This window comes from Plecotus auritus (assembly GCF_963455305.1).
Source record: "Plecotus auritus genome assembly, chromosome: 4".
Classification (NCBI taxonomy): domain Eukaryota; kingdom Metazoa; phylum Chordata; class Mammalia; order Chiroptera; family Vespertilionidae; genus Plecotus; species Plecotus auritus.
In genome coordinates this window covers 161,337,391-161,363,496 of record NC_137775.1, presented here as the reverse complement: position 1 = coordinate 161,363,496, position 26,106 = coordinate 161,337,391, and the positions used below count along the sequence as shown (strand labels likewise).

At 39.3% G+C, this 26,106-nt stretch overlaps 2 pseudogenes across 2 annotated transcripts; both read right to left on the bottom strand.

Annotated features, from left to right (window-relative positions):
• Nucleotides 1-13,344: 13,344 nt before the first annotated feature.
• On the bottom strand, nucleotides 13,345-14,130 carry LOC308246870 (bromodomain adjacent to zinc finger domain protein 1A-like; annotated as a pseudogene). Its single transcript has 2 exons — nucleotides 14,050-14,130; nucleotides 13,345-13,853 (listed from the first exon to the last, which is right to left on the bottom strand). The product of its transcript is annotated as a bromodomain adjacent to zinc finger domain protein 1A-like (transcript).
• A 50-nt stretch (nucleotides 14,131-14,180) lies between these two features.
• LOC308246869 (bromodomain adjacent to zinc finger domain protein 1A-like) lies at nucleotides 14,181-25,200 on the bottom strand (annotated as a pseudogene). Its single transcript has 4 exons — nucleotides 25,003-25,200; nucleotides 24,545-24,628; nucleotides 15,662-17,042; nucleotides 14,181-15,410 (listed from the first exon to the last, which is right to left on the bottom strand). The product of its transcript is annotated as a bromodomain adjacent to zinc finger domain protein 1A-like (transcript).
• Nucleotides 25,201-26,106: the final 906 nt, after the last annotated feature.

Genomic DNA, 26,106 nt, shown 5'->3' with positions numbered 1-26,106 from the left:
ACTCCTGATGTAGCATCATTAAGTATTCCCTAAGCAAGAATAGTTGAGGGACATTTGTACTCAGCCATCCTGCCCACTATTGTGTGCTATGATGGCTATTGACTGCATGTGCACTGTGCTGCCACATGTATGTGTGGTTGTCACAATCTGAAGAAAATACAAGCCTTCATAACACAAAAGACCTGAGAAAAGTAGAATCTTTATTGGTCTTTGAAATACCCGCTGCTGTGTTTTCTCTCATTTAGTACTCATGGTCATGTAGAAAGACTTGTGACTACTGTAGTTCCTAAAGCATCTTTCATTAGACCTCTGGAGTATAAAACAGCTGTCAAATTCACTCTTAGAATATTCCTCAGACTAACCGATACGAAGTGCTAGAACACGGGCTAGATTTCATTCTTCCTAGTTTCCATTCTAGTGCATTTTTAAGTGGCACGATGTCAGGAAGAGTTCTTGAGAATCGATATTACTGTTCTCCAGGCTACATGTACACATATAACCACATCACATTTTTGTGTAAAGGACAGATGACTTGTGAAAGCAGTAATGAATGAATGCTAATTAGAATTTTGAGGTAAAGGGCATGCAATAGATCTAGATGCTGTGCCTAGGACATTGTACTGTGGCATATTCTGTGATTCAGTAAAGTATAAATGGTTTTATTTTATTGTAAGAGTGGGTATGGCTTGGAAATGAATTGTAATAAAGGATTGTTTGATTTTGGAAGTGATGAATTTGATTAAGTGGCAAGATCTGTGCTTATTAAATTTAATTGTCTGGAACTATAAAATTCAATTTAGTTCGACAGACATTTACAAAGAAATTAATATATTTCTTGCACTGTATAGATACTTTTTAAACTTTTTTTAAAAAAACTTTTTCATTATAAAAGTAACACAGTAATTTTGTATTTCCAGAGAGTGAACTCACGTTTGAATCTCTCTCACCTACATGCAACCTGAAAAAATGACAGAAGATACATGAAAATTAAACTCAGTGATACACATGCAAACTCCTGAAGAAGAAAAGGATGGATTCACAGTAGACAGAGCTAAAGAGCATGCCTGACTAGTGATACTGCAGGGGTGAGCCCAGTGCTTGACATAGGCCAGGCCATCCCAACAGGTGGCACAATCCCACGGGGGAACCCTGAGGGGTCAACCATTCTAAGTGGTCACCTCCCTGTAGTCACAGAGGAAACAGCTGTAGCTGCCAAAAGACAGGCTGGTGAGGTTTCACAGAAATTGAGTGAGGGGTGGCGAGGGGGGGCGGGATCAGGGGAAAGCCAATGGAGGCACAATAAGAGAGATATATTGAAAGAAGTTAGAGTTATTAGAAAAATCACAAAAGAGATGGGAACAAACCAAGGTGTCTCATAGGAAAACATCTGAAAACAGAAGGCAAGGAGAAAATCTTAAAAGCATTCAGAAGAAAGCATAGATACACACACTCACATACACATATGATACTAACAACAATGTAAATGATGGATGAATTAAAGAAAACTATTTATGTGGTAGCACTGGCAAGATGGCGGAATAGAGGGTATCTCACTTGCATCCCTCCTCAGCAGCAGTAATTTGGCAGCTAAGCGTGGACAAAAGGGCCTTTGTGGGAATTTTGGAATTCGAAATTCCAACTGTGAAACCCCAGTGGAGTCCAAGACTACGAAGACCTTTGAGAAGGCAGGCCCATGCCCAGGAAGCAGGCTCACTGACGGTGGTCCTGGTTACAGACTCCAAAGGAGCCCTGACCCTGGTGGATTCAGCTATAGCCTGTTTGACTTTGGTCTTGCCAGCAGGACTATCTGCTAAGGCAGTGGTTGGCAAACTGCGGCTCATGAGCCACATGCGGCTCTTTGGCCCCTTGAGTGTGGCTCTTCCACAAAATACCACGTGCGGGCACGCACATACAGTGCGATTGAAACATCGTGGCCCATGCGCAGAAGTCGGTTTTCGGCTCTTAAAACAAATTTAAATCGTTGTACTGTTGATATTTGGCTCTGTTGACTAATGAGTTTGCCGATCACTATGCTAAGGGACCTGAAGAGAGTCAGGCCTGCCTGTGCTCTTAGTAACAGGACCACTGACCTCCATGTTGACCATTGTCTGGAAAGTGTCCTATGACCCAGCTCTAGCTCCTCTAAGCCATGGTCCGGGAGCAGTGCTGCCCTCTGAGGAACATGGCGGGAGATATGCACACCCATGCCCATCTAATTTCATCTGACTGTATATCTTGAAATTGCCCTTTGCTGCTGGAGTCTGGCAGAGGTCATGCCTGCCCAGGAACTGGGTGGAAGACACACCCATTGCCCACGCCCTGGGAGGCAGGCTTCCTGACCGCGGCGGGTAAAGCAGACCCTGTAATGGCCCTGTAGGAAGCTAGAGCCCCTCTCTGCCATGGTCTGGGTGCAGTAATGCCATCCCCTCCACAGGACAGGATGGAAAACACACTCCTCTGGACCCCTGAAGGTCTGAACTTAGATTCTGAAGCAACCCCTTGACCTGTCTAGCTCCTTAGTGAGGACATTTCTGCCCACCCAGGAACCTGGAAAAAGGCATGCTCATCTGTGCCCCTGAAGGCAAACCCGCAGTCCTTGGTCCCAACTGTGAACCCTTTGGCAGCCTGTGACTCTTTTCCAGCTGCTCTTCATTGAGGTCTCGGGCCAGCCTTGCCCACCATGGCCCACTTAGCGACCTGGTAGTGTCAGAAGCGGCCCATTGTCCTCTGATTGAGACATTGGTAGCTGAAGCAACTTCCACATGTCAAGCTTATGTAAATCCTTGCTGATTGGCTATTACTGGCTATGGGTGATCCCAAACCTTAATAAAAGGGATTGCAAGGCCAGAGCGCGTGGTAGTCCTCCCCCTAGAGGTGGGCTCCTGCCTGGCCCCCAATATCGCCAAATTAATACTTTTCTAGTCTCTTTCATTTGTGTGCAGCCTTCTTCAGAACCCGAACCCTGAACCTGAACCCTGAACCACGCGGGATGTGAAAGAATTTCCCGCAACTGGTGCCTGAACGTGGGACATCTGGAGGAGATGATATTTTTCACCTAGAGCGAAGAAAGGAGGAAAAATACACTGAGAAAAGGTGTGGAAAAAATTCACCGAGAAAACAGTGAGGAAAATTCACTGCACCCAAAGCCCATGGCCAGCTACAGAAACTGGATCTGTAAGTAGGGTGGGAACATCTTTTTCAGCTAGGCTAATGGGGAAGAATTAGGTTATAAAATAATGTGGTTTCTTGTTCAAATTAAAATCTTAGTTTGTATTTGGAATCTAAAATCTGTAATAAGAAATGAAACTCCACTACTGAAACCGCCTCTGGTGCGGAGAAATTCAAAGGTGACAGGAGAGGGCAAGGCTATCTGCTCTCCCACAATGAGATTACTCAATTCTTTGTTTAAAAATTATAGAAGAACTCGCAGAGAAATGCAAATCTTGGCCAAATTGGGTGTTAGTTATTACTTCCGAAAGTGAAAAAGATAGAAAAAAAATTTGAGATCTGTCTTTGTCTATTAAGCATGAAAAAATACGCAGCCAGATCTGTTGCTGATGCTTCCCCAGAGCAAGCAGGATGTGAGGGAAGGGAGAGACATGTGGCAAGCCAATATGGATGCCCACTCTCCCAGTATGCTAAGTTAATGTTTCCTTTCTGGCCATGAAAAAGTCTTCTCGCCTTAAAAATTTAGAAATGTGTCTGGAATTTCTGTGCTCATGGGGAGAGAAGCCTGGCTTAAACACAAAAGTGCGCAACTGTCCACTTTTTGGACATATCAGATAGGGTTTTAAGCTGGAGTCTCTGCAAAAGCTGCAGAAAAAGAAAAACCCAGAACTGTTTTTTTTTTCCTAAGAAAAATGGCAAAAAAGTCTTCTCGAAAGAAATCCAAGCTAGTTCCAGCAACAGGATTCGAATTTCCATAATAAAGAGTAGTTTTTAAAATGCTAATGAACCTCAGTCAAAGTTAACTTTTAAGGCCTTCAAGAAAATAAGTAAATTTGTCTCTGTTATAGAATTTATCCAAAGTAAATGCTTTAAAACAATTATAATTGACTCTAGAATCTCAAAGAAATTGTTGAAATATAGATAAATAATGTATTAATTATAAAAAATCTAAATAACCCAGGTGAGGGCTGGCTATGCCCTTTGTTTATGGAGGAAGGGGTAGACACCCTTCCCTCAAAGGAACAGGTAATCCAGTTCCTGCCAGCAGCCATTCTTTAAAGAATGTGTTAATTTGCATTTGAATGGCTACACTTTTGCTTTCCCCAGCAGAACAAGCAGACAGGTAGACCAGTTTCCCCGCCAGGAGCCATCTTTGAAAAATGTGGTAATTTACATTCGAATGGACCAAACCTGGTTTTCCAGAGCCACTGGCAAATGGAAATTGAAGTTTAAATTTGCCTCATGAGAAAAACCTAGAAGACAGAATTGAATCTATTAATTAAGAATATAAAAGTGTTATTAATCTAGGAAATGCTAAATATATTTGACCTGTCAGCTTTAAAAGTTCAAAGTGCAAATTAAATTGGGAGAAATTATATAGCTGTGGTAATTAAATGCCTAAATTATAAAAATTGTTGAAAAAATATTGTGTTTTCTCTGAAAATAATTAGGAATTCAAAATAAGCTGCTTATTGGTCTAATTAAAAAATAAGGATTAATTCTGTGATCCCAACCAAGGTTTTTAATGCAATAACCAGTTTGAGTTTAATTGATATCTTAAGCTAATTATAAAAAATATTATAATCTTTAAATCATATATATATATATATATATATATATATATATATATATATATATTTTGATGTTTTTTTTCCAAGTTAAATTTCAAGGCTGTAACTGAGAGATGATTCTTGGAAAGCTCCAAGGGCGCCCGGAGCAATTCAAGGCAGTTGTTCTCTCTTCTTAAAGGAAATATGTTGAATTTAGCCAATCTAATATACTTGAAATTGCATGGAAAGCCTTATCAAATAAAAATTAATAACTATATTTTAAATGTTATGAAGGTTTTGGCCTCTAAGAAGGGCAAAATTAAGTAATTAAATATTTCTTAAAATCCAACAGCAGAATTTAAAATGACAAAAAGCCCATAGCCGCCTGCATTCTTAATTAATCTAGAGGTGGGGCAACATTTCGGGCTTGTGAATCAAACGTAAACATTTACTAAATTTGCTTTGCTTTTTAAATGAAGATACCTACTTTAATTACTTAAATAAATTAGCTTATTAAATTATAATCAAGGTTTTCAGCTAAATGAAAAGCCAATATTTTTATAAACAATTCTAATAAATATTAGAAACAGCTAGTGAGATTTTTGTTTCTCTGCAATATAAATTTGACTGTCTTTTAAAAGAACGGATTAGACAGCCATCATGATGGCCACATGGCTTGCTGGTCCCCTGGGGGCTGCCATCTTGGAACTGTGGGGGCCAACCCCTCTGAATAAGCCAATGTCTTTGTAAGCAATTTGATTAAGTATTCTGAGAATGTTACTAAGACCTCCCATGGTCCCTCTGTGGATGCAAATAAGCCTAAGGGGATACTCCTTAAAAATAAAATTCTAGCTTAATAAAAAGGAGAAATTTGAAAATTTTGAAATCTCTTTCACTGTTATTTACAGGATAAACTGAGGATTGTTATTAAAATATTAAATCTAGCCCTAACCGGTTTGGCTCAGTGGATAGAGCATCGGCCTACGGACTCAAGGGTCCTAGGTTCGATTCCGGTCAAGGGCATGTACCTTGGTTGTGGGCACATCCCCAGTAGGGGGTGTGCAGGAGGCAGCTGATCGATGTTTCTCTCTCATCGATGTTTCTAACTCTCTATCACTCTCCCTTCCTCTCTGTAAAAAATCAATAAAATATATATATATAAAAAAAATATTAAATCTAATTGGTACTAGTGGTCACCATAACCTTAAGAGAAATTGTTTCATGTGACAAAGATTTTTAAATGAAACTCTCTGTAGCCTGAAAATTATTTTGGAGGGAAATAAAGAGAGGTTTCCTTCAAATATTGTAAGGATTGTAATTGAAAACCAATGCATTAGGCCTCAGAAGGTGGAGATAAGAAAAGATTGTCTTAAAATTTTAAATGACTTCCAGAAATTATTAGGGGACATTAACTGGTTAAGACCTTATCTGAAGATCTCTACAGGAGAAATGACAAATTTATTTAATTTACTTAGAGGTGACTCTAATCTTTCCTCTCCCTGAACATTAACAGATGAAGCTAGGAATGAGTTGCTAAGAATTAAGCAAGCAATTTCCTCAGCCCAGGTAGCACGGGTACAGTCTGAAATACCTTTATTGGGACAAATTAACCCTACTACAAATAGTCCCACTAGAGTCATCTTTCAAAATAAAAACTCTCCTGCCATTATTGAATGGGTCCAATAGGGCATCAATCCTCTAAAACTGCAGTTACATATGTAGAACTATTGGCCCAGTTAATATTTCAAATTAGAAAACGTTGTAAACAGCTTAGAGGGGAAGAGCCCCAGTGTATCTACCTCCCCCTCACTGGGAAGCAATTAGAAATGTTATTTCAGACTGATATAAATTGGCAAATTGGGTTAAGTGGATATTCAGGGGAACTTAGCTGTCACCTATTAAAAGATAAATTACTACAATTTTTATATAATACCTCCGTCATTATACCAAAAAATACTAGGCAGGAACCTATTCCTGGAGCTTTAACTGTTTTTACTGATGGATCATCTAATGGGAAAGCTGCCTATCATACAATAAATTCAGACCAAGTCATACTGACCAGTCATACTTCTGTACAAAGAATTGAACTAGAAGCTATGAAGGCTGCACTGCAGGATTTCCAAGAGCCTCTTAATATTGTCTCTGATTCCTTTTATACTGTGAACTTAGTGAATAGAATTGAAACTGCCTGGTTGAAATGGCTTAGTGACCAAAGTTTATTTTTACTATTTAAACAAGTTCAGCAGATTGTACAACAGAGACAATATCCTTTTTATATCACTCACATCAGGGCTCATAGTGTCTTACCTGGCCCTTTAACAAAAGGAAATGCACATGCTGATCAACTGGTTGCTTTATTAAAAGAAGCCTTAGAATCTCATCAGCTTTTACATCAGCCTGCCAAAATGCTGTCTAAACAATTCTCAATCACTCGACAACAGGCAAAACAGATTATTAAGGAATGTCCCACTTGCACGTTACATCTACCTCAAGGGCCTAACACAGGAGTCAACCCTAGAAGTTTGCTAAGAGACCATATCTGGCAAATAGATGTAACGCATTATACTTCCTTTCCACGCCTTGGGGCATTACATGTCTCTGTAGACACCTTTTCAAAAGTAATATGGGCTACTGCATCTACAGGAGAAACGGCAAAACAGGTTATTAATCATTGCCTAGCTGCTTTTACTGTCATGGGAGTTCCAAAAATTATTAAAAGTGATAATGGGCCTGCTTACACAAGCTGTCATTTCCAGGAATTTTGTAAAAGGTGGAAAATTCAGCACATTACAGGAATACATATGATTCCCAACGACAGGCCATTATTGAATGACTGCATCAGAGGCTAAAATCCCAACTTGAAAAACTAAAAGGGGGGATGATGGAGAAATCACCTGCAGGTAGGCTGCACCAAGCCTTAATTAAATTTTTTCACTTGTGATGCTGATGGAAAGACACCTATGGAGCTACATTGGTGTCAGAATAAAAGAAAAGAAAATGGTCTAGTTAAATGGAAAGATTCCGAATCTGGTGTATGGAAGGGACCCAATCCCTTATTAACCTTTGGCAGAGGGTATGCTTGTATATTTCCAGAGAATTTTTCCAAACCCGTGTGGATTCCTGCTAGAAATATTAAACTGCAACAGGGATCCAAGAGAGAAACTAGCCAGACTAATGAGGACCTTTCTCCTGGAGCCACACCATGCAGCTACAGACAATCAACTACCTCAGCCACAGAGAGCAGTGACTCCAAGCAATCCACTGAAGATGAGGAGCAGGAGGAGGACGAGCCGGACAACAAACAGCCCAGAGACCACCTGGGGCATGGTAAAGAAGACGGTACAGAAAGCTGAGTGAATTTGTGAGGTAACCAGAACCCCAAGAACGCCTGAGAACGTCTTTCTTGCCATGCTAGCAGTAATCAGCTGTACAGCTGTATGATAATATTACCTGGGGCAATGGGGAAGTATTTTGGACTTATGTTCCTGACCCTTCATGGGTAAGACCCCTTACGTGGGCTGATCCCCTGCCTAATGTAGTCACCTATAATACCAAATACCTTGGTCAGCCAGGAGGACCATGGGTGGGGCAAGGAAGTATAATTACACAGGGGTCGCCACCCAGCTTCCCTTTTGTATGACACAAAATCAAACCACTGCTCCTTTGTGTGTAAAATTAAAGAGAGGTTTCTGGCTTGCGTGGACACCAAAGGAGGGGACTATCACTACTTGCTCCTGGGAGAGGTGCAGAAAATGTAACTAAGACCTTGTCTATACAAAAAGAAATTGACAACCAGTTTGAAATGGAATTTCCATGGCCTAGAGCAGAAAATATCCTTACATGATATTATTCTACAATGTCATTATAATTTTTGATATTTTACAACAGCATATTGTACAATTATCCCAAACAAACTTACAAACTAATTCTTTGTATGTTTGGCAGCAATTTAAAAAGGACATGAAAGGATTTAATCCCTTCCACTGTGTAGAGGGCCCCCTGGGAAGGCACCTGAGATTCTATATTGGCCCCTCTTGCCCTTTTGGCCAAGAGGGACCCTGTTCTCACAATCAAATTGCCCACAGCTGTTGCCTGAGCTTTCTGTTCATGCTGAGGTTGAAGCCTCGTGGTGGCTGGTACCATGGATCTGTCTCTCGCCCAATGATGTGAGCTTGGCCCTCCTTGGAGAAGAAACCGGGGTTCCCCAACATATGTGATCAGTGCCGGCGCCCCGCCAGCAGGCGAGGGGATCCCAAGGCAGGTGCTGGGCGTGGAGGCCACGGGGGCATAGGCTACCAAGAAGACAGAACTGAACCTCACATCACCCTGCTTGGCCCGGATGATGGCTGGTTAGCCAGAGACGGGTAAGATTCCTCAGGGAAGGAACAACCTAAGACAGGCACAGTCTCAGAGGGGCCATCAGGAGAGAATTTGGGGGTCAACAGAGGTGGGGCACAGACCCTCACCCCCCCCCAACCTTGCAGGGGCCTGAACCCTCACCCCTTCTGAGGGAGGTCTCCTGCCTCCATGGTTGCTTTGCTTCCCACGCCCAGTTCAGATTGGGACACAGGTGACAGACAGAGACTTGGCTGACAGCAGCTGCCCTATATCTAAATCCAGCCTAGCACCAGGAATGCTCAGGGCCTACTCAAGAATGCAAATAATCCTTTCCACTAATATTTACAGGGTAAAATAAGATTGTTGTTAGAGTATTAAATTTTACAGTAAAATAGTAGTCAAGTTTTCAGATTAATTTAAATTGGCTAATTGAAATAAGATATTCAAGAAAATTTAATTGTACTGGACAAAAAGCTGTTCCTGAAGTATTAACTAAAATTTTTATTGGTAGTTCATCTCATGGTAAAATTGCTTAACATGCAATGAACCTAAAGCAGTCATATTTTTGTGCAAAAAATTAAAATTTAAAGTTATCAAGACTACATTATAAAATTTCCAAAAGCCTCCATTAATCAAAAAAAGGGGGGGGGGGATAGCAGAGTATTATCATGTAAGGAAAAATATCCTGTAAGTAAATTACATCTAGAAAATTTTTACTTTACAAAATTAATTTTTATTTGTAATACTAACAGCAAGACACCCATGAAAAACACACATGGTGTCAAAATAAGCCAAAGGAAAATCATTTGGGCAAAATAAAAAGGATCCCAAGTCAAATTTATAGAAAAGATTCCTTTATTAACTTTTGGTTGAGAATATGTTTGTATATTTTCAGAAAACAACTCCAAGACCATGTGGATTCCTGCAACAGAGGAATTGACAGGACTGCTCCAGCCATGAAGACAAGAGGAGAAACAGTTCAGAGAAGGAAGACGCTGACGACGCCTTGCCATACTAGCAGTCAGCAGCTGTGCGTTGCTGCAGGTTGCCCAGGACCAAACCAGAAAGGGTCGGACCTACATTACCACCATTTGTCCACCATCCAGAACTGAAATATCTTTGCTGACATGTACACATAAGGAACTGTTTGACATTGAAATTGGGACTCAAAAAATTGTTGGCCCAGAAAGAAACTTACTACAGACTGATTCATTTGCCTCTCAGCATAACCATTATTGCTTGTCTCATTTTTTGTTCTTATATGTTTATTTCTAATCTGCAGATGCAAGATTTTTTTAAAGAAGAGAAACGGGGGAGATGTTGGAAGCCGCCCATTGTCCTCTGATTGAGACATCGGTAGCTGAAGCAACTTCCACATGTCAAGCTTATGTAAATCCTTGCTGATTGGCTATTACTGGCTATGGGTGGATCCCAAACCTTAATAAAAGGGATTTCAAGGCCAGAGCGCGTGGTAGTCCTCCCCCCAGAGTTGGGCTCCAGCCTGGCCCCCAGTATCACCAAATTAATACTTTTCTAGTCTCTTTCATATGTGTGTGGCCTCCTTCAGAACCCGAACCCTGAACCTGAACCCTGAACCACGCGGGATGTAAAAGGGGTTCTCACATAGTAGGAGGCCTTCCAGGGACCAAGCAGGATCCACACCCCCCTGCACACCTGGTAATAAGTTCACAGTCTGTGGACTGAACACTAGACACTGAAGCAGAGCCTTTATGCAGCATGAAACCTGGTCCAGTCCATTCAGGACGAGGCAGGTTCCATGTCCATCAGAGACCCTGGTAACAAGGCCACCAACTATGGACCCTACAAGACAGAAAGAAGGTAATGATATAATAATATCACCAAGATGATATCAAAATTGTAAATATATATGCAACCAACATTAGAGCACCTCAATATTTAAAGCAAATATAAACAGAACTGAGAATTATTTTTAAAATGAGAGAATAATCCTGAAAGAATAAGTATGAGTTTGGAAGTAACTAGAAGAATCTAATTATATTTCCCTTTATATTTGCATTATTGCACATATATGACATGGAAGAAATTGTTCCACTATTTGCCTAGTTTCTGTTTGTTTGATGTTTTCACAGCCTGTTATAAGTATTTAATCCAAGCCCTTATTATTTTTTTTCAGGATCATTTTGTCAAAAAGTAAAAGTTCAAGGGAGGCTATACTGTGGGCATCGAGAAAGTAGCAATCAATTCTGAAGTCAAGGAACTGAAAGTACATATGTTTACAAATTGGTAGACCACATATCAATTAATTATATTTCCATATTTAGAAGTTATGTAAAAATAACTTTTACGGCCATTAAAATATTGGAGGCAAGCTTCATAGAGAGATTACAAACTCTCTGAGTACATGAGAAATTAAAAGCAACATAATTTGGTGATAATTACTAGTATAATCCTTGGAATAACTCTATGGAAAAAAGGACATTATTATATAGAAAAAGATGGTGCTCTGTGGTCATTAATATACACTTAAATTTTTCTCTGTTTTTGTTTGTTTGTTTTTCAGTGGTCAAAGTTAAGGCCTCACCAATTTATTTAAAGGTTCAACCAATGTCATTTTGAAAGTGCTTTAAAATGCATTCAGAAAATGGGATTAATGAAAACAGTTATCATCTAATGTATTTAGAATAGCCACACTATATAGTTTGCTTTCATTTATGAACAAATATAAACCATCTGTGGACAGTGAGCCAAAGATATACCAATGACAGGCTCATTTGCCCAGACACCCAACATGGTTCAACTTCCACTCTCTAAGGAATACCAACACACTGAATGTTAGCCTCAACCAAGCTGAACAGAAAAGTAAATCTGCTTTAGGGAATACAAAATTCTTCAAGTCAAATCTCTATGACACTGGATTACCCCTGTGCTTAGGATTAATTCTTCTGTCACTAGCAATCGGAAGGGAGAGTTGACTGAAGTCTTAACCATAGACAGTAAATTTTATTTCTCAAGGGTCTTCTCAAAGTTATTTTTTGAAATTGCAGTTTTGTTAATTTACACTCAAATGTGAAACTGTATTAAATACTTAAGTATCAAACTATCCATTGCTGACAGAAGCATTGAGTTAGTATGTATGCAAATGAATAAGAAAGTGGACCAGTAATGTGAGATAGCAGCTGTAGCAGTTTCCTAAACGTGTCCCAATCCTTGCTGCTCTAGTTTATATTTATGAAAATGAAAATATTAACCTATTGGGGATCACATCCCAATAAAAACGTTAAGCTCTAACTAAAAATATTAAATGTACAGTCATGTACCACTTAATGATGGGGATCCATGCTGAGAAATGTGTCATAAGAAAATTTTGTCATTGTGTGAACATCATAGAGTGCACTCACATAAATCTTGATTGTATAGCCTCCTACTGTAATTATATGTGCTGTACTTTTATGTGATTGGCAGTGCAGTAGGTTTGCTTACACCAGCATCACCATAAATGTAATTTGTTGCACTATGACTTGATGATGGCTAAGACATTACTAGGGGATAGAAATTTTCCAGCTCCATTGTAATCTTTTTTTTTTTTTTAATGTATCACTTATAATACAGTTCTGTAAAGCTGGAAGACCTGTCAGGGAAAAGGGAGGGTACTACATTTTAGTTAAGAGAAATAAAACAAAACCACAATAAAATGTTTAAAAAATTAAAGAACATTTTCCAGGTACAAATTTTATAAATACAAAGTGGATTCACCAATTACTTCTAATTCTAAATAAATACATAGTTAATAAACTCAGACTTAACACCTCAGCCAGCACTGGCACAGCACTTCAAGGATATAAAATTGGATTCATTCATGTATACAGTAGTGTTGAAAGAATGTGCTCATTAAAAACTTTTTAGACATATATACTTTCTTTCTAAACTGTGCTATAAAGAAGATTTATCTGTGTAGATTAATCTCCCTTAATACCACACTAAGAAAAATCATCAATGACAAAATACATCATAGATAAAAAAATATTTTCCAAGATATTGGGACACATGAATTATCTCAAAATATACAAAATTCTCTGCAAACCAGTACTGTATCCAATACATCTACCAAACTTATTGGATACTAAACAAAACTGTAGCATAGGAAATCTTTTCTAAATTCTTCTGAAAGTTTAATATTAAAAGTGAGAATATAGTGCAGGCCACACTTCAAAGTTGTCAATCAGTTGTTATTGCTGTATGCAACATATGTCTATGTCCGCTTTATAGCATGATTTAATGTTCCATTTGAATGAACAATTTGTTTTCCTCAAATTTTTGCAGCCAGCGGTGAGCTAACTTGATTCACATTCCCAGGTGTGACATGAAGTCCAAGTTTTTAAACCTGAATATGGAAAATGCTTGAAGCCTCATTCCAGCTTTTGCTTCACTTGTGTTATGAAGGTGATACTCAAAGCAGTTCAAAAATATTAACTCAATATCCTCAATAAACTCAGATGCTAATTAATATTCATATTTGTTCACTTTTTCACAAATTATATTCAAGGCAATGGGTTTTTTGATGATGTCATAATAGTCTGGGACTTGAATTTTAGAAATGAGTTTGAAAAAAAAGCCAGCTATCATCATGCCATATCAATTCTACAAGTTGTTCGAAAGCAGACAATTCATAAACTCCTCCCTGTCTGCCTGTATGTCCTTGGTTCATTGTCATAGAAGATGATTCTGTAGATTGTCTTTTACTGCCTCGTCTCTTGGATTCACTACCTTGGAAGAGAGTTTTGAAGCAACATTTAGAGATCTTGACTGCTCACTTGACTTTGTGGCAATGACTCTAAAGATAGATAAGTTGGGACTTGTGGTACATTAGCACTTTTCCTGCCTCTACATTTTCTACAAAGACTAAGTAGTTCCACACATATATCTATTTGCAATGGGCCATGACTCTGGCAAGTAGAACGACTAGCAGTTCTTAAATATTTAGAAGCAAATTTTATCTTTCTTATGCTTCTACCAGTAGTTTTAGAAGAAACAGCTGTTTTGGGTATATTCGGCTCACTCCTTGAAGTATATTTTCTAGGATCGTGTTGGACATGAAAACGAAGAGTTAAGTTTACTTCTTATTTTAATTGGCAATCTAATTTGTTATCTTCCTTGTTTTGGTGGACTATTATTTTTCTTCTTGAGAGTCATCTTCATCTTGTTCTATCTCATACGCTCTCTCCTCATTTTTACCCTCTTCATCATCAACATCAACTTTATCATCCTCACATTCCATATTGTCTTCCATCTTTCTATCACTTTCCAAGGATTGTCTCTGTATAGAGGAGAGTCTTCTAGAACATTTCTTTGGCCAATACTAAGGACAAAACCAATGTCCTTCAGGCACCATCTTGAGCTTTGGTTGAACACAGTAGGTATGATGACTCAGATCACAGCCATCACAAAGTACCATGTTTTCTGCATCACCCTTCTTTTGGACATCTTATAATGAGCATGCAGTATAGATTTAGACCATGTCAACTATGATCCAAGGTGGATAGGTGAATAAAGACTTGGGATAGAATAGCAGAAGAAAGAAGAGACTTTCTCCAATGGTCAAGAACTGTTTTATCAGAACTCCCACTGGTATCAAGTGGAGCTTTGAGAAAATGCCACTCATTGCCCAGCTCTATTTTAAAGAGTGCCATTGCCAGATGACAAACTATTTTTGCTCACTGATTGCAATGTATTTGTATTTGTTGAGACAGTACTTGAAATTTCTGTTTTCATGTCAAAAAGTATGTCTTTTAATATGGCCTTTGCTTGCTCATCAATTTCTATCTCTTCTAATTTCATTCACAGTTTTAATTATCCCATTTCCTTGTTTTCTTTACTTCACAGCTCATATCATCCATTTTCTAATGCTGAACTTATATGTGTTGATCTGCAACATTTATCACTCCTAACGTTCCCTGGTAGATTCTGTGTTCAGTACATTAAAAAAAAATGTCTCAGTCTCAATTCAAGCTGCCTCTCTGCAGACATCTGAGGTGGATCATATGCATCGGAAGTTCTTCCCTGAGTATATGTAGGATTGTTATCAATTTAAGATTTATCTGAAAAATGAAATTTCTCTTCAGAAAACTGGCCTAGCTGTGCATATATTCTGTTCTTCTTTTGTAACAAAGTTTTTTTTTAAGGCACTTTCTCTATGTCCTCTAGAATTAAGAGCTTTGATAAGCTGGTCTAGCTATTCACAAGAATTGTGAAAGCACCACTGATTTGGCTTAGGAACTGGTTTTGATAGCTGCACAGAATCTTTATGAAGATTAAACCTTGGTCAATGTTAGAGGTAGATTCAGACACCAAAGATTCTCCAGTTTTAGTGGATGCCTAAGCATTTTGAGAATGTGTATTATTCTGATGAAGGTCTAGGCCAGTGGTCGGCAAACTCATTAGTCAACAGAGCCAAGTATCAACAGTACAACGACTGACATTTCCTTTGAGAGTCAAATTTTTTAAACCTAAACTATATAGGTAAGTACATTGTTATTAAGTTAATTAGGGTACTCCTAAGCTGGCTTTTGCTAAAAACTCAAGGGGCCAAAGAGCTGCATGTGGCTCGCGAGCCACAGTTTGCCGACCACTGGTCTAGGCAAACACATGTCTTCAGTGAGACCAGAATAATCTGCTTCAATAAACAATCTAGGAACAGAAGGGAAAATCCAATATCACCTGCATATGTGGTCATGGCCCAAGTTTGGAAAGATATTGATGCATGCTATGGCACTTTGGGTTATACTAAAAGCTTTCTCTTTTTGTTAGTGTTCCTGTTTAAAGCTTCTTCCTCATCAGCAGTGAGAGGCTCTCTTGTTAAACAGTTGATCTCTTCTTGCATTATAAACTCTTTAAATCCATTCTTTCCCTTTTCCCCATTCTGCTTCTTTTATGTGATCCTGGGTCATCTCATCTTCAATGGCCCTATCTTGATCTAGTTCCTTTTGCTCTATTTCTTTGCTCTCAGTGCTAGAATCAAAATCTTCCCTTTCTTCCTTCCCAATAGATATAGCTTCAGCTGAAGTTCTTTGCTCATCTTCCTTCAGTTTTACTTGTTTCTCTTTCATTTTTTGTTTTGTTTTGTTCTTGCTCTTTTATGAATTCTAGCAGCTGCTTCTCCCTTCTCCTTTTAGTTACTCTGCTTTTAACTCCTGGAATTCCTGCTTTGCCTGTCATAATATGTCAACATAATCTTCAATAAAATCCCTAGTAAGAACTAGGGACTGTAGTTTCCCACAGGGAGCATAAAGTATCTTCATTTGTTCTCCTGGTGTCAAATCATACACTGAAGTACTTGACAGTTTCTTCGCTAGACTGGGATGCTTTAAGGAAGCTTCACACAGGTGTCATCTGTAGCACCAAATCCGCCTCAGTTTTGATATCTTTATTTGCATTTGCTGATGTTACATCAGCAACCTGAAGCTTAGATGTGCAGTCTGAGGATTTCAGAAAGAGTGCAGCTACCAAGATCCACGCTTTTCAAACTGCAGCCCTAGTGCAACCGTGACCATGCAGCTGCCAAAGATGCAGCTGCAGACAGTGCAGGTTTTGTGGGGTTGGCATCTTCATCCAGAGACCCTCGTCAACCTTTGGTGTCAGCATAAATGATGTTCTCTTTGGCCACTGCCTCTTCTTCTTCAGCTACTGCCTGGAAGATGGCAGCCAGGAAGAAAGAAAGCGATTCACATAGTCGGCCTTCACTGCCATTTCCTACAAGATCTTCCTCTAACACTTCTGGGTCACTCCCTCAGGACATTCATCTTGAAGATCAAAAAGTTCCCCAAATGCATTCAGGAACTCCAAAATCATCAGAGCATCACCAAAGATTTCAGGAGGCAGTCTAGTTTTCACTGGAGTTGATTCTGGAAATTCCTTAAGATCATCACATTCCATATCTTCCCTAGGTTTACTCCACTGTTCTCAGTGTTCCATATATTTTCACTTTTCTTCACGCAACTTCTCTCTTTCCTACTCTAGGGATCACGTCCCACCACCACTTCCCCATCTCTCAGAGCTCCGGGGAAGTTTTTGATTTACTTTCGGCTCAGAAGTCCATTCCAATCTTATGAGACCACAGATCAATACTATACGTAGTCCATTGACTTAAATGTCATTATGTGGCAAATAACTGCAATGACTTTTTTTTGTTATTTCTTCCATTTCATCTCAGATAGGATTCATAAAAAGTTGACCACTTCAAGATATTGAAGTATGCAAGTAGAAAACAGAAATCTGGTATTCAATGGGATGCATGAAACCATGTAAAAATCTGATCTGAATACTATAAAATGTACTGGTCAGAAAGACGCTAACCAAAGAGATGTTAAAAGCAACAGAATCTTATATAAGTAAGTATTGTAGTGCATGACAATCTATAAATAAAAATCAATCTGTCAGCTAGCTACTACTTCTAAATTAATTTTGCAAACTAAAGGAAAACCAACAATTTCTGCTGGGAAATCCCTTTGTTACTATCCAATGTGTCACTAGTTAGAAGAGTTGTTGTCTCCTGCAAACATCCTCGTAACTCCGTGGTCGGCAAACTGTGGCTCGCGAGCCACATGCGGCTCTTTGGCCCCTTGAGTGTGGCTCTTCCACAAAATACCATGGCCTGGGCGAGTCTATTTTGAAGAAGTGGCGTTAGAAGAAGTTTAAGTTTAAAAAATGTGGCTCTCAAAAGAAATTTCAATCGTTGTACTGTTGATATTTGGCTCTGTTGATATTTGGCTCTGTTGACTAATGAGTTTGCCGACCACTGTCGTAACTAATCCATCACTTGCTCAGCTGTGGCTTGAAGAGGTTGTCAGGATGAATGTCAGGAGCTTCAAAAGCCTTCTCCAAGAATTGGGAGCATCCCGAGAAATATTGGTACAAAGTCTCACTTGGAAAAAGAAGAAAACTCAATTCACCCAAACAAAGGTTTCTGAGACATTTGACCTTTGTGTTGGCAGGAAGAAAAAAATTTAAGCTGCATTTGTACCCTGTAATTGGCCTAACCTTATTGGAAGGTATTCAATAACACAGCAGAAAACCAAGACAGGATTTTAGTAAATGGCACATTATCTCATAAAGAGCTCTGTTAAAGGTAATTGATAAGAAAGAGAAAGATTTTCTTAGAGCAACCACTCAAGATTATAAAAATCAAATCAATCTCATAGTTTCTTTAAATTTTATTGATGTTTCTTTAACGTTCGTATTTTATAACAAAAACATCTCCAACGTACATCATTTTTAACTTCCCTTTAAACTCAAATTTTACCTTCTTAATTTATTTTTTAAAAGAAAAGTGCCCATCAGTAGAAGAATGGATAAAAAAAGCTGTGATACCTTTACAGATGGCATATTTTGCAGCAGTTAAAAAAGAGGAAGGTTTCTTACCCTTTGAGAGAGCACAGAGGGATTGCAGAATATTATGCTAAGTGAAATAAGCCAGTCAGGGATAGACAAGTATCACATGATTTCACTCATATGTGGAATCTAAAGAACAAAATAAACTGATGAACAAAATAGATCCAGAGAAATAGAAGCATAGAACAGACTGTTGAATATCACAGGGAAGACAGAGGTAGGGTGGTGAGTGGGGGAGAGATTAGCCAAAGGACTTATAGGTATACTAGAGGCCCAGTGCATGAAATTCATGCACTCGGAGAGGGGGATGGGGTCTCTCAGCCCAGCCTGTGCCCTCTCACCGCCTCTGTGCTTGCCAGCCGTGATCCCAGCTCAGGGCTTCTGGCTTAGTGGCGCTCCCCCTGTGGGATCACACTGACCACCATGGGACAGTTCCTGTGTTGAGCATCTGCCCCCTGGTGGTCAGTGTGTGTCATAGTGACCGGTCATTCCACCATTCGGTAGATTTGCGTATTAGCCTTTTAATTACACTGAGTGGCCAGATTATGATGATCTCTGAATGCATAATAATATGGCCACTCAGTGTGTGTGTGTGTGTGTGTGTGTGTGTGTGTGTGTGTGTATGTGTGTGTATATATATATATATATATATATATATATATATATATATAAAATAGAAGCCTGGTTCATGAATTCGTGCATGGGTGGGGTCCAACCAGCCTGGCCAGGGGGAGGGGACATGGGAGGTTGGCCGGCCTGCTTGCTAATCAAACTCCTGGTTGAGGGGACAATTTGCTTATTAGCCTTTTATTATATAGAATATACACTGAGTGGCCAGATTATTATGCATTCAGAGATCATAATAATCTGGCCACTCAGTGTGTATAGGATATGCATTACCCATGGACACAGACAATAGTGTGCTGAAGGCCTGGAAGCAGGGGAAGGGGCAGGGGTATGGGCTAGAAGGGGTCAATGGGGAAAACAAGGGGACATGTGTAATACATTCAACAATAAAGCTAATTTTTTAAAGAAGACTATAAGAATAAATTAATTTTTCTTGAAAACTTATTACAATCTAATATAAAGAAGTCCTTAAGAGATCAAGAGATATAAACAATATCTAGCTCTTGAATATACAAAAAGATGACTTTGCCTTTAATGACTTTATTTCAGACATTTGCCAGTAATTGTGGTGTTTGCACTAACTCATCCATACTTTATCCAATTTCCTATTTGGGCCGTGACATATACTTGCAAACAATTTTCAATCATTAACCCATTAGGTGCTCAATAATGATATCATTGATCTGTTGTGGTTGCTAACAGGGTTGAGAGTAAGGCATGGAATCATGTGATAGTTGTGTTTGTTTGTGTTTTTTTCCCTGTGTGAAGTTAATTGGAGTATGTATAAATCCCATTCTCAATTTGGCCTCAAAACACACTTTATATCACCTCCACAGGAAACTCATTTTAGGCTTTTTAAACATACTTGTGTGATTTTGATGAGGTTATCATTACCATAATCATTATTATTATCCCCCATTAAGTTTCTGGAATACAAGGACATACTATCTCAAGACAGAAAGCTTTTAAATATCATTCACTATTTTTGTACTGTAATAATCACAGCAAATTCTGAATTCCAAGACTTTATATTGTCTGGGTTAAAATGCTTCTTGGGTACTTTGGTTAATAGTTGTCTTCATTTTTATAGAGATGTGTTGACAGCCATAAGCAACCAAATAAGACAGGGGTCCTCAAACTTTTTAAACAGGGGGCCAGTTCACTGTCCCTCAGACCGTTGGAGGGCTGGACTATAGTTTAAAAAAAAACAACTATGAACAAATTCCTATGCGCACTGTGGGCTCGGGACGAGTTGGCTGCTACGCAGGACAGGCAGTGGCACCCGGCGGGCTGGATAAATGTCCTTGGCGGGCCGCATGTGGCCCATGGGCCGTAGTTTGAGGACGCTTGAAATAAGACATTCTAAACACACTCACACAACTAATAGCTGCTTTGGGAATATATATAATGAATGGTATTTAACAGGTCTTAAAGAATAGATTTTCTTTTCCTTAAAACATGTATCTAGTCTAAACAGCTACTATATTGTACAAGAAAATATATCGTATAGCAATAGTAGCCACATCATTCAGGGAAAAGAAATCTAATGTCCTTACTGAACTCTCTGCACCAGGATCCCCTCTTTGCCAATTAGTGCTGCATGTTGCCAACATAATTTCTCTGAGGCATAATTCTGGACATGTGGCCTCTCATTGCTGAAGAAATTTCAATAGACCACTTTAGACAATAGACTGCTGTAGTCAGAATGCTGAAAAATTCTGGCATTCAAGACCTTTACTGTCTGTCTGTTTGGTTGCCATAAGTTAGTCTTGGTTGGGCACTATTCTAGGTGCTGGGGATAGAACAGTAGAACAGTGAAGAGGGGTGACTCGAAAGAGTGTATATGCTGTGGTATAAATAGATGGAAAACATGAAGAAACATGAAATATCGTTCAGTGCTATAAAGGCTATAATATAGGATAATGCTATATAATGACATAAGACAGTGGTCGGCAAACTCATTAATCAACAGAGCCAAATATCAACAGTACAACGATTGAAATTTCTTTTGAGAGCCAATTTTTTTTAAACTTAAACTTCTTCTAATGCCACTTCTTCAAAATAGACTCGCCCAGGCCGTGGTATTTTGTGGAAGAGCCACACTCAAGGGGCCAAAGAGCCACATGTGGCTCACGAGCCACAGTTTGCTGACCACTGAATAAGAGGTGCTTCCATTATGTAGTCAAGGAAGGATCTCTAAGAAGACGAATTTTATGAGACCTTGATATAGGATGGCCTCTCTATAATTAGGGGATAGAGGAAGACTTGTTTCTCCAGACCTATCCTTTCAGACACCAATTCTTCCTTCACCGAAAACCAAAGCCCTAAACTGAACTGTGCTTCTCACCTTTCCATAAATGTGTTGTGCGTTTGTTCCCCTCAGTTTACTTGTGAACATTTTTTCCTATAGTACAATGATCCCTATTTGTGCACTTATGAAAACCTTCCTGTTTTCAGAATGTAATGCAACCTGGAGTCAACAAGACTTATAAAAAGTGCCTCTAAGGTGTATTCAGATTTAATTCTGTGCCTGAATATCAGATAGTGAGCTTGGATGAAACACACACACACACACACACACACACACACACACACACACACACACAGAAGTAACAGAGATATTGACTCTTCCAGGTTCTTCCAATGCTAAAGTTGTGCCCAGTCCACTAGAAGGAGTCCATTAAGCAGAGCATAAGCCAAGCATGTATTCAAGAAGCAATGGATGGAGCAAAGCTTATCAGTGGGCATGCCAGAGGAAAAAAATGTTCTAATTGCCATGATTTTACAGAGACAATGAGCAATAAAATTGCATTTAAGAGAATGTTGTGTATTAAGATTCTTTTTTTAAAAACATATTTTATAGATTTTTTACAGAGAGGAAGGGAGAGAAACATAGATCAGCTGCCTCCTGCACACCTCCTACTGGGGATGTGACTGCAACCAAGGTACATGCCCTTGACTGGAATCGAACCTGGGACCCTTGAGTCCGCAGGTCGACACTCTATCCACTGAGCCAAACCGGTTAGGGCTATATTAAGATTCTTAATATTCTTATGCTGGTCATAATGTATTGCTTCTTGCATGTTTTAGTTCATATAACCTGTTTTTGTAAATCTATATTAGAAATATTATATAAAATAAAAAAGTTGTAAATTTTCCTAGATTTGGTTGGGGGTATTAATTAAAGAAAGTTTACCTAAAATGTCATCCACGGTTCATGATAAGGCAGTTAAGGATTATAAGAGCTGGAGTGTTTTCTTTTTCTCTGAAGATAATTCACATGCCATTTTCTAGTATGATGGCTCATTTATTCATTCATTCATTTGATAAACACTGAAGGCTCACTATGTGCAAAAATCAAATGTATTTTCTGGAGATCCAAAGGTGAGCAAACAGATGGTGGATTGCTATCTTGACTTTTAAGTGACAAAGACCTTAACTTTAAGAATACAAATTTATGTTACTTGTTCACACACTCATTTGGCAAGAACTTAATAGGTACTTTAAGGATGCCTGAATAATAGAAAATGAAGAACTAGGATGAATGTATGCCTGGACCCAAGTGCTATGGAGAAATCCTAAGGACAGTTGCAGCCTTGCAATCTACTGTGGGAAAGGCTGGGCCATTCCTAGGAAAATACAATCTGGGGCAAGAACAAAGCTCTCCTAAACTTCACTGCCCAGAAAGGCCACAGCAGGAGAGAGAGCTAATCACAAGCCTAGATTCTTAGATGCTTTATTTATATGCTTTTTGGAGGTACATATTGACTTCCAGAGGGAATTTGTTTATGAAGAATGTTTTCCTCATCAAAGAAAGAAGCATTTGAGCAACTTGTTTAATTAGCAGTAAGATGCCTTCCAACAAAGCTATGGAGCCTTGTGCTTACTTTTAGGTTTCTAGTGATGGGGAGTTCATGTAGTTCCACTGACATTTTAAGTAGAATATCCCCAATCCCTGAATTATACAGCATTTAAACTAAAAAGCTAAGACTCATTATGACTGAACAGTTTATGGTATTACCCTTTGTTAACACAACTAAGCTGTTTCACATGGCCTGTACATCTTAGTATTATATTCTATTAATTACTAGTATGTTGACTTTCAAATGCAGAGAATGTTTCTCTACAAAGGCTATTTCCCTAGACTTTTCTTCCTGAAGGAAATGCATGTGGTAAGGGACAAGGTGAACTTTGTTATTGAAGACAAGAAGTGGAGGGAAGGGGGGGCCTGAGGAAGACTGATTGCAGCAACAAGAGCAGCTGTGGCTGCAAGCCTGACCCTGGAGAAGGGAAGGATGCCCCTGAGCATCAGCATGCCTGGGGTTGCTCAGGGGCTGCTGCATCTTCATATCAGGACCTGTCCCTTTCTTAGGGTCTTGGGGAGCCATGATTATATGGGGCTGCAGAATGCTTCTGAGAGAATGGTTCCTGGAGTTGCCCCCATAGCCGCTCTTGCTTCTCTACATGTAAAGGTAAAGTGTGAGCTTTTATATTCTGCCTTATAAGCCATGTAATCCTGCGGTAAGCAGTTGTGGTTTTGTTGGTAGGATTTTTCTGTTACGTCATTGGTATTCCTAGCTGGAATCAGGTAGTTTAGACATGGGTCTCACATACTACCTCATTTACTGTACCTGAATCTCAATATGTAACCCAATGCTAACTGTTAATAGAGGGGTTTGCTTTTATTTCAGAATTTTCTACAAAATGATTCAATTCTTATATAATTTACACCTAGTTATCTGCTTTGGAGCTGATGGGAGATTCCTGGTACCTTACCACTGAAACATTAGTTATAGATAAGATAATAATGAGATCATCATATACATATCAACCCAGAGAAAAGAGGACATTTATTTCCTCCATTTTGAAAATAAGAAGCTAAGATTCAAGACTGTTAGATGTTCACATATTACAACTAGAAACTGTAGAGGACTCACATGAAGTCTCCCTGTTTGCCCGTGCTATATACCTTCTTCCTAAGACGGCAAGAGCCTCATCAGATCCCCAATTACACCATAGCAAGCAGTACACTTCTTCCTGTTGTGAACAAAAGGGAGCCATGTAGGCCTACACCACTCTCATGCGGGATATAGGCATACACTGGGCTCTTTCCCTGGGGCGGGAGGCACAGAACCAGCCAGCACATCAACCCCAGAGCAGTCCCCGGTAAATGCTGACACTCTGGACCAGCAATTCTACATCAGGTTGTCTCTGAGAAGCAGTTTGAATGTAGGCTTGGCAGTCCCTTTTTAAAAAAATTAAAGTCAAATATTAATGGAACGCCCTCCGTGTCCAAGGACATGCTAGGTGCTCTCGATAAGAGGGAGGAACCAACAGTTTAGGAAATGAGACCAACATGTTAATTATGAAATCAGTTCCTAGTGTGGCATGACAGAGAGATAGTCAGAGACAGATAGATAGCAAGAGTGACAGACTAACAACCATTTATGAGAGTAATAAGCAGTTAAACTTCATGCCATTATTGACAGACTTACTACTGTGAATATTGCTGCTGCGCCTAGATGTTGTTGAATTCCAAAAGTCTGTGCATTCTCTCCTAAAGACTTGAATTTTTCTTTCTATTTGGAAATAAACCAATATGGCACAAATTTCAGATTCCCAAGAGACTCGCTATAACCAAGCTTTGATTTCAGAGCTGACTTTTCTCTGATAAAATTAGATTATCTAAAAAATAAATTCAGCATTGACTGAGTTCAAACAGGGAAAGTTCACAGTAACCTCCTGATTGATGTTAAAGAAATGCCAATGGTTGAGGAGGTGGAAATAAAACTGAAGGTGGAAAAGCAACATCAGAGCCTGGTGGGACTTGCCAGGTTTTATTTTAAGCAATAAGTAATGAAGGGCAGTTCTCCAACCAGACCTGTCTTGTTGGCTGCCAGTGCCATGGGGCAGGGACAAAGGCACAGTGGCCTCCTGTAGCACACCGCCTCACCCCCTTCATCAACAGACCTCGGTTTGCACTCAGCTCCACACCTCCCAGCTCCTTGCTGAGCTTTGGGTCATAAAGGAGCTTCAGTGCCTGGGCTCTGAGCAGGGATGCAGCACTTCTACAAACACCAGGAAAAGGCACTGCAAGCCAAGAGTTTAACAAAAGTCGTCTACTGACTGTAAGCCTGGAGATTTGCTGCATTTCACCCCGAGATGGAGTTATGCAAAGCAAATTGATGGAAATGTCGCATATTAGAAATGTCATGATTTTCATTGTTGTTCTTCAACTTCATAATATAGCATGCACATGGGAGTCAAGGGTGGAGAAATTCAGAGTGTCAAGACTATTTCCCTAAGGCATTAAGGTCTAATGTGGGACACTGTTAGCTTTGGTTCATATGATATAATGTTTTTCTTACATTAAATTTTCAGAGTAAAAACCCCTATCTGTCTGTCTATCTATCTTGATGTAAAGTACATACCCATTTCATTATGAAGAAGGGTATACCAGGAACTTCTGGTTATCATGGCTTCTGATCAATGAGATAAAGAAATTCTGACCTTTCTCTCTGGAATTTCATGTGTATTGAAATCTATAAAGTTAAACAGGAGAAGCCAGACTAAACAATACAGAGATAAAAGGCCAATGAGGCCTCTGAGATAAATGTAACCATAAGGGAAGAAGAGTCTGAATTTGTCTTTAATACTCTCTACATTGAAGTATTGGGGCAAAGGTAGTTTGGGTTATATGTGGAAAGTACCCACTGATATCATCCTAGGCATCATGAAAAACATCTCTGAGTGTGTGTGTGAGTGTGTGTGTGTGTGTGTGTGTGTGTGTGTGTGTGTTGCTGCATGTGTGAGACAATCTGGATGACAAAGAACTGTAATACTGGGGGCTCAAGTAGGTTTTGCTGTAGGAGTTCATTGATTAATCTTGACCCTTGGGTCCCTCACAGCATCCTGGGAGAATCAGCAGAGACTCATCAGCACTACAGAGGCAGCAAAGTGGCCCTGGGACTACAGTGATGCTATGCTACATGTGGGGCATTACTTTATGTTCTAATTGTTTAATCAGTAACTCTAAGATCCCAATTTAGGTGTGATG